General features: G+C 40.6%; 1 protein-coding gene across 1 annotated transcript in view; it reads right to left on the bottom strand.

Annotated features, from left to right (window-relative positions):
* Positions 1-13,943, bottom strand: part of fgd (faciogenital dysplasia) — a 53,387-nt gene that overhangs the window by 37,446 nt on the left and 1,998 nt on the right. The gene's annotated exons all lie outside the window — the stretch shown is intronic.

The following is a 13,943-nucleotide window of genomic DNA, read 5'->3' as shown; positions in this document are numbered from 1 at the left end:
CATCTGTCCAACAGGATGACCAATAGCCTAACACACACTCCACTCCATCAGTGTCTTACTGGAAAATATCACTCAACTGAGTATATTCAAAGGAACATAAGGATGTTTTTTGTGATTTAATAGGAAAAACATGAAGACCAGCGAGGGAGACGAGCCCTACAAATCACATGTATGTTTTTCTTCTGGGCTGTAAGAAAATGTAAATGGGAATTAAGTTGTATACAGTAAATGCAGAGTATTTTTTCCTCATTAATTTAGTATTGATGTGATTGGGTTTTTTTTCAGTTATTTTACATAATTAAAATAATTTCCAGTGACGCATCTGGTAGGCATTTATTTTGTAGTTGTTTAATGTCAGACAAGGTGGTATTCCTATATCCATGCACCTCAAGGAATAGAGGAATTGTCACAAGGAAGATAGCTTGCCATGATTTAAAAAGATAGACAAGAAAAGATCTCCTATTAAGGAACACTGAAACATACTGGACTGAAAAATTGTAGGTAAACTGTAAAATAACAGTTTAACGCTGCCAAATCTAGCTACCAATGCTATCGTCTGTGGACATACAGAAATTTGAGTATGTTGTGTACACTCCTGCAGTTCCCCACCTGCTGATTTCTACAAGACATCCACAAGAATGCAGTCAACAATAAGCAAAACAAAGTATCAAAGCTGTTTGACGGCCTGCCAAAGTTCTGTCAACGTACTTTCAAAGGACTGCGCTGAATTTAGTCTGCAAAAAACACACACTGATTTTCCCCATTCTTTCTAGCACTGACGACAACGCGCACACTGAGGACTTGGCCCAGTTAGAGTCAGAGAGGACTCGGTACACAAATCTACATATATAAATCAGCATATTTTAAATAGTTCAGATCAATCAGTGAGCTGTTGCCATCATGGCACACTTGATTGCACCCTGCAGATGGTAGCAGGAGGGAGGACACTGTAGTGTTGTCATGGAGGCAATTCACGTTCCACAGCATGTTGACCCGACTCCAGGATTTTTCCAAACAGTCCTCACATAGAAAAACAACACAAGCACATATGTATATGAATAAATCTACCCCTCACCACTAGCAAACTATTAAAAAACACACACACAGGTGTGAGAGTTTGAGCTGAGAAAATTGAAATCTTTCACATTCTCACGTCCCTGAAGGTCCTGCAGTGCCAGGAAGACACAACAACTAGAGAAATCTCAGCAGAAGATAGAGGTTGAGGAAGGACACAGCGTTAGTCTTCCGCTGTTACTGATACACATTCACCTTGATGCGGTAAGCCTCCGGATCAGCTTTCTCAAAGGGGAACTGCACTCACAAAGATTCAATAGAAGGATCAATTAGAGCTTTCAGATTCTAGTTATGAGTACAGACAGTTGAGCTCATGTGTCAGATTTTGTTGGTATACGTCACTTAGCCTTGTTCAAAAGCTACTTGAATGGGCATTTCCAAATATCTGTTAGATCAAATACTGACCCTGAAATTCACCTTGGCCTTAAGTCCTTAAACATCCTCAAGCAGCAACAAAAAAAAATCAAAGAGATGTTTTAAATTACTCTAACAAGCGCAATGTCATCCCTCCTCTCTTAGGAGTCAAAGGCTCTCTTTAAAGAAGAGCTCATTAATATTTCACCCAGAGGAGAATCTTTTAATTCATTATTAATATTTAAACTTATCTCCAGGAGTGGAGAGGTCTTATCTGAATTACAAAGAGGCTGGAGCCCAGCATAATCCATGTATCTATGTTAACCCCCCACCACCACAGACAGAAAGACGATGCACTAGAACAGCTGTTACATTCTATTAAGACTGCAGCAGATGGAGGTGGGGAGCTCTAGAAAGTATTTTTCTACGCTGGTCCCATGATGTCTGAGGGTGCCTGGCCTTAGGGCATGTTAGCAGTTGTGGGTGCACAGCAAAGAACGAAGAAAAAGAAAAAGGCGAATAGTTAAGATACTACATTCCCAAAATGAATGAAAATAGAAAAAAAAACCTGTAGGGAATGTTTATGCTAAACTGGAAATGAAGTCTAAAACAAAAAAGTAGAGAAATAAATCTATGATTTAGCACCAGCTTTTATTAAACAATATTGTTGCACTTAAAATGTTTTGTTGTAACAGGTTATGTAATAATACAAAATATATTAATAAAAATTAAGGCAGACCAATATAGGATTGTTAAGACTAATGTCGATATTAGGTGATATTTGGTGACTCCAGTATATCAGTCGATACTCAGGAAACATGAGCCAATTTCCCTAATATTCATTCTGTTTTATTATTTAATTACTTATTTACAATTATCCAACTGTTCTCACCAAATTGCTGAGTCTCCTCTGGTGGACAAACTACGCAACATCAACACTCAGCATGGTTGAAGGGTGTTTCTCCTTTATTTGCTTTACCTTTTTCATTTTCATTCCTTGGTCATTATAAATGTTATTTCTGATGGGACTTCATTGTGTAGTGGTTTATACATTTGCCTGACCCCAAGAGCTGCATCAGGAAGGACATCTTGCATAAAAAACTGCCAAATCAAATATGCAGAGGTAACTGCTGTGTGATAATATCAGCTGGTATTATCGACAAATCCATCAGGTTTTAATACAGATAATACTGCAAGAAGATAGAGATTCACCAACTGTTTGATGACATTTTAAAATCTGTATCATGGCAACATTGGATTAACGGGATTTGTCACTTTATTAGTGCCTATATTTACATAATTTATGTATATAACACAGGGTTGTGTGTTGGGCCTGTGATGAAGACATCATTATGTTGCTGTAAGTGCAAACAAAGCCTCCCAACAATTGTCAATGCATCTAAAAATAAACATCTGAAAAATGTCTTTAAAAAAACCCCTACATTTTAAAAACAAGAAAGGAGAGATGCTTTAAAGCTTACCGGTAATCAACTTCAACAAACATTCATAACATTCTGGCCATGTAAGATCAATAAACAGTGCTGAAAGACGTGTGATTTGTTTCCAAATACCACGGCAGTTACTTCCATTGTGCAACAATGCAGTTCGTTGTTCAGGGTGCATGTCCTTGATTATGGTCTTAAAAGGTGTGATGAAAGCGTACAGCCCTGTGATGGTTTGTAACTATTAAAAGGTGTGATTGTGTGCATGTGTGTATATTAGGATGCAGTGCACACGCAAGTTTCTATCCACCCACGATGGGTTTGGTCATCTGACGAGCTGCAGGCTCATCTCTCCCTACAGCGCCCAGATGGCCTGTGATTATGCACGGCTCAGTAGAGATTACAGTGCAGCAGAGATAGAAAGAGAAACAGAAAGAGTCAAAATAAATAGTTCAAATAAGGAAAAAAGTTGGCACAAAATGAAATGAAAACATGAGGTATGTGAGGTCAGACAACTAGAGGGAGGATGATGATGTGGTGCAACTAGCTTCACCAGCACAACAAACATGCAGAGCAACGTCACAAACAACCTTGTTGCCAGGCATAAAACTGCAAAAATATGAGCTCCATTTTCAAGATCTGCATTATGTGTGTGCGTGTATGTATTTATGTCAAATGAGAAAGTCTCTAGCATGCATTAAGACAAGGGCATTTGTCACCAGTAGCTGTATGACATGATGGATTGTGCACGTGCAAGTAAAGCACAGCCAAAAGGGCGATGTGAAAAATGATCCATGCTTCACTGAACCAACACCATTTAACTCTTGATGTGTTTATCGTTACAGTCTCACCTGGAAGATAATATGTCAAATCTGCTCATCAGTTCTGTCATTTAGAATCTTACAGTTCAACTGCCTCTTTGCATGTTTGTGACCCAAAATATGAAGCAGTTATTTACGTGAGAACCAAATATCTGGAGATTGCTAACTTTAATACTACGATCACCAACAGGAGCGAGTGACCTGCAGAATGCAAAGCATCTGCAAATTCTGGTTGTGAATGAGTCAACATATTTATACCTCAGCTATCTCAAACACTGAAACTGAGAGTAGCACTCACTCAGTCACATTTCTTCTACTGGATTAGAGACAAGAATGATGCAATCCTTCTCTGAGTGTCATTCAGAGAACCGAGCCCACAAGCTACTTATTGTAATAGGGTTGAAGCTTGTTGTGGTTATGAGAGCTTTCCCAATAAGTGTATTGCTGGCACAGTCTCCCAGCTGGCAAACAGATTAGCCGAAGATGATGCGCGTCTAGCTGTTTCGCTTTTTTTTTCACCGGCTGAACGCAAGAAGACATATCAGCGGGGTCACGCTGCAGAAGACCAGCATGTGTGTGGCGCTCCTAGCTTAATGAGACTCATCATTCACTGTTGAACAGCAGCACCGTGGTAGACGACAGTTTAACAATCCAGAGTACACACAACTCATATTTCAAGGGTCCTTTTGGAAGAAATTAATTACAACAACTTTGCTTCGGGCACCTAAAGCAGCCTACAGAGAACACGCTTTTCAGGGAATCAGTTGACAGGCACGCTTAGGGTTGCCAACTCCCTGAAAAATAAATAAGGGACACCTCGTGGCCAGGGCCGGGCGACCCAATTGTCTTCACCCTTCCCAGTGTGGTGAATTTTCTAGCTCTTTTTTTGTGTGTGAAATTATTTTTTTAACCATTTGACTTGAATTTGATTTAAGTAGATGTGTATTCTTTGTGATATGAACACATGTGAAACAAATGATCATTTAGCCATTTATTTTTAGCTCAAAATGACAACATTAACACGATAAAACAGGTCTCCTTCTTAAACAGAAGCCTGTCATGCTTAACTTTTGAGAATATAAGTAAATCTTTCTTTAAAAGAACTCTGTCCTGCTTAACTTAAAATAATAGAAAACAATAGAAAGAAAAACATTCTTGTAACAGTGCACATTTAGTGCATTTAGTACAATTGGCTTCAGTTGAGGTATTATTTCAGCTTTTCTAATGCTAATCAGCTGCTCCTGTTTGTAAACCCACTTGCTCCCATGATTACGCATCTTAACTCATCATCATTATTCATCTATGTATTACTTTTATGTATTAGTCATCTATTTGTTGTAATCATCTATTCTTGCAGTTGTTTATTACACAAAATAAATTATATTATCACACTTCTGGCCACATAGCGCTGATATTCATTGCACATGCCCATATTAACTTTTTCCAGCCAGGTGTTTTCCTTTTCCCATTCTTCCCTTTCTCTGAGGGGAACAAACATTGCTGCTCTAATGCTGGGCTTACACTGTGCAGTTTTAGGCCCATTTTGAGCCGATTTTTTGAGTGATTGGACCGATTTTGGCCTTCATCGTGCATCGTGTAGTATACGTGGGGTAACGAGAAGTGATTAACACCTCACGACCAGCTCCCGATCATCAATCGCTCGTGAGGGTCTCACCACAGCCGCTCACACTGCTCGCGCGCAAACACGTAAACGTTGGTGTAAAAGATGGAGCAGCACGGCTGTGCAGCCTGTGATCTGGACACAAGCGATGGAGGCACAACTTGTAGAACTTTGGAAAGCTCATCCGAGCCTTTTCGATGTGGCATCACAAAATTATCACGACCACAACAACCGTGAAAATAGTTGGATTTACACTGCTGCTCAGTCACAGCTGCCCGATCAATGTTTTTCATTAGCAATTTAGCAAAGTTGATGGTGGTGGTGTGTGTGTCTGTGTGAGTGTAAGACGGAGAGAGAGAGCGCGACAGATTTTCTGTTATAACCTTCGTGTTATGGAGGCACAGTGTGAGCACTCAGGTCGCATCAGAGCATCGGGCGGTATAGTGTGAGACCTGCATCGTGACCTACCAACTGCGAGTCAATCGTGCAGTTTGAGCAGGAGCTGAATAACGTGACTGAAAAAAATTGCACAGTGTCTGCCCAGCTTTAGGTTTACTGTCGTCCGAGACTTGCACCGCAGTGTCTGCGTTTGTTTCCCTGTTGGCCATGCTTCTTGTTGTGGTCATTTGTTGTCTTCCGGTATTTTCTCCGTAAGCGACCTTTCCTCGACCAATGAGATGAGTGGTAATCTGAATTGTCATACTCGTAAGTGTGCTGTCAGCTCATTGGTCACAAAGCAGGAGAGGGGCTGGGAATTATGTTTTCAAACAAAGCGTTAATTCCATTAAAAGTTATAGACTACTTTTGATTCTCACTGTATTACGGGACAAAGTGCGTCCCTTATTAGCTCAATACGGGACGTGTACTTTTGTTTCGAAATACGGGACGATTCCGTATTTTAAGGGACGGTTGGCAACCCTAGGCACGCTTGCTCGCAGATGTGCGCACACATGCAGACATGCATACGCAAAAACACAGATGCTGAGCAGCCTGAGGCGGCTTGTTGTTTTATTGCATTTTGACCTTTCAGGATCGCTGTAAATCTAGTGAAGAGCTTGTTAGTGAATTAGGGATGCAACACCCCCCCCCCCCCCCCCCCCAAAAAAAAGTCCCCAAAACAAAACGAAAAGAAATGGCAAAACCTGAAATAACTGTTTGACAAAGATTATCCACAGCAGGCCACAGGAACAGGAACCATCTGTGTGGATGTGGCTCTCATCTCCTCATTAGGTGCAGGGTGTTATGACTGTCCTGTGATGAGAGCTGAGGCTGGGTGAGGCATGCTGGGAGAGGGCAGTACAGTTAAGTGCTCGTAAACTCATCAGTTCAAATCCCCGGGTGATGTTTTCAAAACAAAGGCAGGGCCTAGGTGATGCATCCTACCGCAAGGATGTGAAAATTCAGAACTACTGTCGAAAAATGCAAGTCATTCCGAACTGCAGCCATTAAAGCGGCAAGGCGGAGCACGGATATTGCTCCAATATCACAGTGATATCTTGTTTCACAAAGTCATTACAGAAGCAAAGCACTACAGCAAGATAAATGGCCGACGGGCAGGGCAGACTACGATAGAAGAAAGGAGAGGAGACAGCCGAGAATCAGCCGGCTGTTGCCAGGGTGACCTTCAGTGCGAAGCACCTCGAGGTCACCCAGAACGAGAGCAGCTCCGTCACTAGAGCTTCAGATCTGTGTAGAACCCGCAGACAGCGTAGACAGCACTGCCACTGCTTTTATGTTCATGACCTGAATCTCCAAATATTAGACATATATTTATTTTTAGCATATGTTCCCTAAGACTGTAAGTATTAGAAATGAGAACAAATACAATATGGTGTGGCCCAGTAGATTCCAGCCCTTCTGGCTTATGATCATTTTCCATAGCGACTTGGCAGGCAGGTTGTTTTAAATACCTTGAAGATCTTACAACAGTACTTAGCCTGTCTCGGTATTCAGTCTTTTCTTATAAGACTGACTGACTCAGTGATGATTACATATGTGCTCTGTCACAGCCACATGATCTGCTGTAGGTCTTCCTGTTTGTCTTGTCACTGAAGGGAAGTCTTCATAACTCTGCTGAGGTATTTAGGGTTATAGCCATGATGCAGAATGAATCCAGAAAGACAGGACCTGCTTTTTGCTCTTTTTTCTCCCCACAGAATAATTTTTTTTTTCTCTTAAAAATACATTTAAGAAATAAAATTATCACATAACAAGCAAAAATTCAGACATTATGAAAAAAAATTCGTTGTTTATTTGTTTAAATCTAGGCTGTAGAGTATGGTTAGGAAATGCTCTCTTCTTAATCAGCTCTGGAGGTCGCCAGGAGTAACCTAACAGTGCCACCTAGTGGTACCACAGCAGTTGTGCACTCAGTGTGGCAACAATACAACGTCAAATTTGCGACATTTTAAAATTCGATCTTAAAAAAGAAGTTACGAAGAAAAAGCAGCTTTTCCTGCTTAGTTTCATTTCTTTGGTGATATTTCGAGTGACAGGAGGGCTTTGAAGGCAGCCGGGTTTCGCTGGGGCAGACACGTCTGCAGTCATAACAAATCATCACACAAAGCTGTTTGAGTGAAAGCAGCATCTCTTCTCCTAACAGACAGAAACACTGTCATAGCAGCTGGGGTCACGACCCTTAAAATGCATACATCCAATACAGAAAGGCTCCAGACAGTACAGTACTTTCACACTTGGTATCGCCTTATACTGGACTAAATAAGAGCCCTGTTCAAACAGCCGTGGCATCCAAAAAGGAGCTACTCTGTGACAGTCTAAGACTGGTAGTGCGGAAGACAGTTGAAGAGAACAGAGGCAGAAAAAGTTGACTTTTTTTCTGCTGACTGACAGGCCTTGAGGCTGTGTGTGTGTCTGCAGTGTTAAAAAGAAGGTGTTAGAATAAAAAAATTTTTAAACAAGTCAAATAAGCGTCTGCTCTTAGTTGCAGAATCTTGAGCTCGTTCTAAAGGACCAAAAATACACAGGCTTAAAGGAAGGAAGAGGAAAGGGAGAGAGACAATGGTTAATAACAACAGAAGGGCAGAGCAGAGGGGGGTGTAGGGTGGGAGGGCACCCAGGGGAGAGAGCATGGAGAATTGAACACAGGCTGTCTTTGTTGGCTGCAATCAGCAAGACTTAGGAAGACATTTACAACATGGTTTATGGCGACGTCAGGTGAATGAGTGTGTGTGTGTGTGTGTGTGGGGGGGGGGTTAGAAGGAGGGTGGGAATTGTTGAGGAATTAAATTAGCTGAAAGATCAAGGACTGCCGGGTTTCCAAAAGATATACAACTTATTTGCTTTGCTAACCATTCTCTAAGGCACGTCTGTATTTTAGATTGATTTCCAACCTTCAAGTGAGCCACTGGTGTCATTTCACTGGGGTGCAGATTTCAACATCTGGAGCTTTGAGATGGGAAACGTATACACGTGGAGCCCACGCTGATGGTCATTAACCAGTGCACAAACACAAAGAGTTATGGCTCAAGGACAAGCAGCAACCCTGTAGTAGAAGAAATAACCAAACTCACATGTCCTTGTTTGGTTATTGATTGGCTTATTTTTGCTTCTCAGCAGCAGCGTCCTTGAAAGCACTACCACAGAGAGTTTTTATAACAGTCCCTGCTCATAACGAAAAAGGGCCAAATAAAGTAATACAATCCTGGGAGGAAATAACAGGATTCAGTGAGTTTCTGGAAAATCCTTATACAATAGAGAGAGAGAAAAAAATCACTAGTGCATCCCTAAACTGGACTGGACATTTTAAATAAGGTTTAACATAATCCCGAAAGCTGGTCGTATTCAATATTTTGTATTGTTATTTTGTTTAAGGAGGGAAAAAATACCTAAACATTTAAATTATCCAATTTAGATGATCTCAAACCTTCCCTTCAAGGTCATCTTTCCATGCACCTCTAGACCTTTTCCACTGTTTTTAGATTTCTTGCATGAGTTTGAGTTTGGACTGAATCTTTTTTAATAATATTGAAAAGAACAAATGGTGGGAAATGCATTTCACAAACTCATAGATGCTCTTCTGCATCTTTACTGTCTTGCCTTTCTATCAGATCAAATCAGTCTCGCCATTTTCCTCTGACCTGTGGCATCAACAAGGCATCTTTGCCCAGAGAATTGCTGCTCCCTGTTTATTTTCTCTTGTTTGGACTGTACTCTGTGCGTCAAAAACCCCAGCAGGTCAGCAGCCCCTGAAGTACTCAGACCAGCTTGTCTGGCACTGCCAACCACGTCATATTCAAAGTCACCGAGATCTTCTCCACCCTGGCTCTCAGCTGAACTTCAGCAGGTCGTGGTCATACCTACATCCATACTGAGTTGTAACCACGTGGCTCAAAATTTGCATAAACAAGCAATTGCACAGGTGTACCTAATAAAGTGGAAAGTATATCCCTAGTTGGCTAATTATAGCAGACCAGTACATACTGGCTGGGCTTTGGAAAGAACCAGAAGCAGCCAACTGCTCCAAACAGGTTCTGAATTTATATGTTCAGGCCGGAATCGTATATTTTAGCAAACATTGCTTGAAGAGGGCTGTTTTCAGTTGTTAGATTGGTAGACAACAGAATATTGGCTATATCCATTTTACACCTTCGACTGAACAATTGTATCCGAATGCTGATGCTCACCATCTAACCTAGAGGTAAACTCCACCTGGCTCTCTTTCTCTCCCTCCCTGCTCCTTTTTCTCCCCGCCTCTCTCCTCTCTAGATACCCTGCCTCGCCCCAGTGTGTACAGGAAGCCACAGTTTCATAGAGGTTGCTCTTCTGATGATCAGAGGAGGAAAAACACAATGCCTTCAGTGTGCTAAAAAGGAGCTCCACTCATAAAATGTACACACACACATACCACACACACCACACACACAAAGGGAAAGAAATATAATGGAACATGCTTTTACTATTAAGCCTTTTTTTTTCTTTCCATATGACTTTCCCAGGAAAATCCCCCTCATCAGGGTAGGTCCAATCCAGACAGACAGCAGACGGGAGAACAGACAAAGATACAGATAGACACAAAAGGCTTTGGAGGAATGGACCTCCATTCCTTCTATTCCTGTGACTGAGACAGACATTTTGGGTGAGTCAGCCTACTGTTCTAGGATCATATCTCAAAGCAAAATTGCTGATTTCAGATAATTTTTTTTCTTCCACTTTGAGAGCGAGCGCAGAGTTAAACTCAATAAATCCCGCACACACACATACACACTCTCAGAAGTTTTTCAGACATGCATCTGGCTTGCATACAGTTTGACACATCAAGATTAGCAGCATGAGATTAATTTAGTCTCTCAGAATCTAACATGGCACTTGTTTATCAAGTGACACCAAGTTATTCTACTCATTTATAGAAGGCCTCAACAGTTGGTACCATTTAGGAAAACTAGGTCACTTCCGCCTTCTGTGTGTGTGTGTCAGCCAGACTTTAAGCCAAGAGACCTCCAGTATAAACAGTTTGTGCAGGAAGAACTGCTACTCTGATCAGAAACATCCTAATACCAAACAGAATTTTGACTCAATACTCCGACTATAATCACTATCAAAGTGCAGCTCGCTCTCACTAATCTCTAAACACTCTCTGGAAGCAGTGTGATCCCATAGTGCAACATCTGTTAATTATTCTACTTTCACCGGTAAAGTAGGTGGATACAATAATGCAAACACAAACAAAATTATCTCATAAGTAATAGTAATTAGTAATAGTACTATTAGTACTAGTTATAGAACTATTACCTCTCTGTTAAAGAGGGAAGATTTTTAAGCCATTTTCAGACCTTTACATTAACGTTCCTGAGAAATTCATTCTTACCTTTAAAAATGACAGAATGAGCCTGATAATGAGTATGTGTCAGATTTTTGCCATAAAATGGAGAAAACATTATGCAGAGTTGCAAATTCCACCTGCTTTTAGCCTCTTTGTCTCTCGCTGCCCAAACAAATCATTTCAAATCAAAGGAAGCCTCAAAGCCCATCCTTTATGAAAAACACAAGCTTTCTCAAAACAGACTACAAAATCAATTCTGAACATCAGCGCATTTTAGCGTCAACAAAGCAAAAGAGGCGTGAATAATTCTCATGTAAGCTACGTTTCACCTCATTTACTTTTCTTAATAGCTGGGCATCTATCACAAACCAAAAGGTTGCAAAAGCAGAATCGGTGACAGGTTAGATTAATAAAATTCAGTAATAATGAGTTGAAATTGGGATTGACATTTAGAAATCATATTAAACACCAATCAATCACTTAATCAATTAGAGTAGAAAAGTGCCATAAGAACCAGTCCATTTACTATTTATAGACACTGAATTTCATTAAACACCTACAACATCATACACTGAGATCCACATATAAAGGGAATTTGCAAAACTATGCACTTACCACCATAATAGCAGCATCTTTCATTAGCCAACTTCATTATTATAATAACATATTTATAAATCACTAACAGGTTTGGTCGGGATCTAACAGACACTTTTTCCACATGTCAGACAGGTGAGCTGTCACGCACAGTTACATTATACAAGGTGCAGTTTGAACATTTGTTACACAGCAGCTGCACCCCTGAGTGTCTTTTGTGTCACTGCTCGTTACAGCTTTCTCTTACATAACCAGGTTTTTGGGGTTTGTTTGTTTTTTTGCTGTTTTCTTTTAGGTAGGTATTACTGTCAGTTTTTAACTAAACTGATAATCCAGTAAACACAACAAATTCAAAACTGCAAAGATATAACAATAAATAAAACTGGGACAGCTGTGGATTTTTTTTTTTTTTTATTTACTAATGATTTCTCGTGTATCTGTAACTATGCTTATTCACGTAACAACAGTTCCATGATTCAAAACACACCTTTCAAAGCAACCAGCCCGGAAATGACGGGAGAACCTGTTAAGCAGGAGCTTCAATAGAAGTAGAAAGTCTGTTCACTGTAACTAGTAACTATGAACCATACCAAAGCAAACCAGTTTCTTATCCCACGCAGTTCTGTTTAGATTCAATCAGGTTGTGTTGTGAAGTCACGATACTTTTGTAAAAGTGTTTCATGGGCTCTTGCTTAGTCACGCTTACCAAAGTCACACAAGCAAACCAGCTAAACTATCTTATCCGGTGTAAAGCTACACTTTCACACCATTTAGCAGTGCACAAAAAGCTGTTACTTATTCTGAGTGGACAGATGGTTTAATACAGAAGTGTATCTCTATGTGTGACTGGGAAAAAAAAACACCATGTGCAGATGCAACTTTAAATGGGTAATCCTTCATGTGATGTAGTGTAGGAAAAAAAGGCTTTCCAAAAAAAAGTGCCCGATTTTAAAAAAAAAGGGGGTCAATGGATTCTGAAGGCTCTTTTCTACTGACACATAAATGCAAAACTTGAGTGTCGTTTAAGCTGAAGTCTTTGCAACAGCGGGACCCACACATGACCACCATTAGAGAAATCAATGTGACACTCAGGCAGGCCGGGAAAGAGCCCGAAGCTTCTGCATGGCCCTGAAACTGAGTCATGCTGCCTTCCCCACATGCACACACACATACACACAGATAAGAGACATGGAGGAGTAGAGAGATGTAGAGGATGTGCTTGAGATTGGTTCCTACGGGAATACTATGAGTTTGTCTTTGGTTAGTATTAATCAGCAAGTTGTTGCCTTCATTATAAACAACCCCGTGTACACTGATAGTAGCTGCTGACTCCATCCAAATTCGTAAGACCTGTCACATCTTTCGCAGATACATGTGTTAGAAACTGACAGTATGTTCGGATTTAGCTCCTCACTGTTCCTGCTGTGTTTGTGAGCTGTTATACCGTGAGCAATATAGATTAAGTATAAATAACCTTAAAGTTTGCATCCTTGTAAAGTAGCTATAATCAATTCTTGGATCAAATGACAACTTGTATGAGGCGTTTACATCCGTCTCTCGTTCTGTAACTGACTTATGGCACTGATTAATGGCCATGTCTCTCTTTTTGCAGAAAATGATGTTGTCACAGTGATCCTGACCTTCAAATTGTCCTCTGCTCTCTGTTTGAAGAGGCAGATGACCACCAACCACTGACCCCCAAAAGAAAGGGGAAACCCTACTTTAGTTTGTGTTAGATGGGTCCAAGAGGGGGACCTGGGATCAGGCCAACATATTATGATTTATGCATTTTCCCTATTAGAAATTTGTTTTAATCATATTCACCTATCAGTTTATGTTTTATTTCAAGTGAACATTTGTGGTCAAATTTAATGAAATTCCCTTGATGTTCGAAACAGTAGCACAGATGGGAGGTCACAGTGACCACCAAACTCTAACCGTCTCATTACTGAGGCCAAATTTGCCAAATTTGCCAAATTTGGAGGAATAGGCTCAATGTGCACCTGGAAAAGAACGAGACACAAAGACAGACAGCAGGAAAACACGAAGGCTACAGATGCAGATGTCATCAGCGCGTAAGGCGACATACAACCCAACTCAGACAGCACTTGTAAAAGTAGCAGAGATGTACAGCAAGTGGAAAATGTAAATATTGATATTTAATTCATGCCTGGAAAGTGAAACTCCTTCCTTGGAGATCAACAGCTAGTTCTAAAAAACCCTCTTGCTGTTTACATTCAATATATGATCACTAAAAA

Source organism: Diplotaxodon limnothrissa, linkage group LG20, assembly GCF_057381915.1.
Source record: "Diplotaxodon limnothrissa isolate DT_005_m linkage group LG20, D_limnothrissa_male_GT1.1, whole genome shotgun sequence".
Lineage (NCBI taxonomy): Eukaryota > Metazoa > Chordata > Actinopteri > Cichliformes > Cichlidae > Diplotaxodon > Diplotaxodon limnothrissa.
This window is presented reverse-complemented; position numbering and strand designations above follow the sequence as displayed.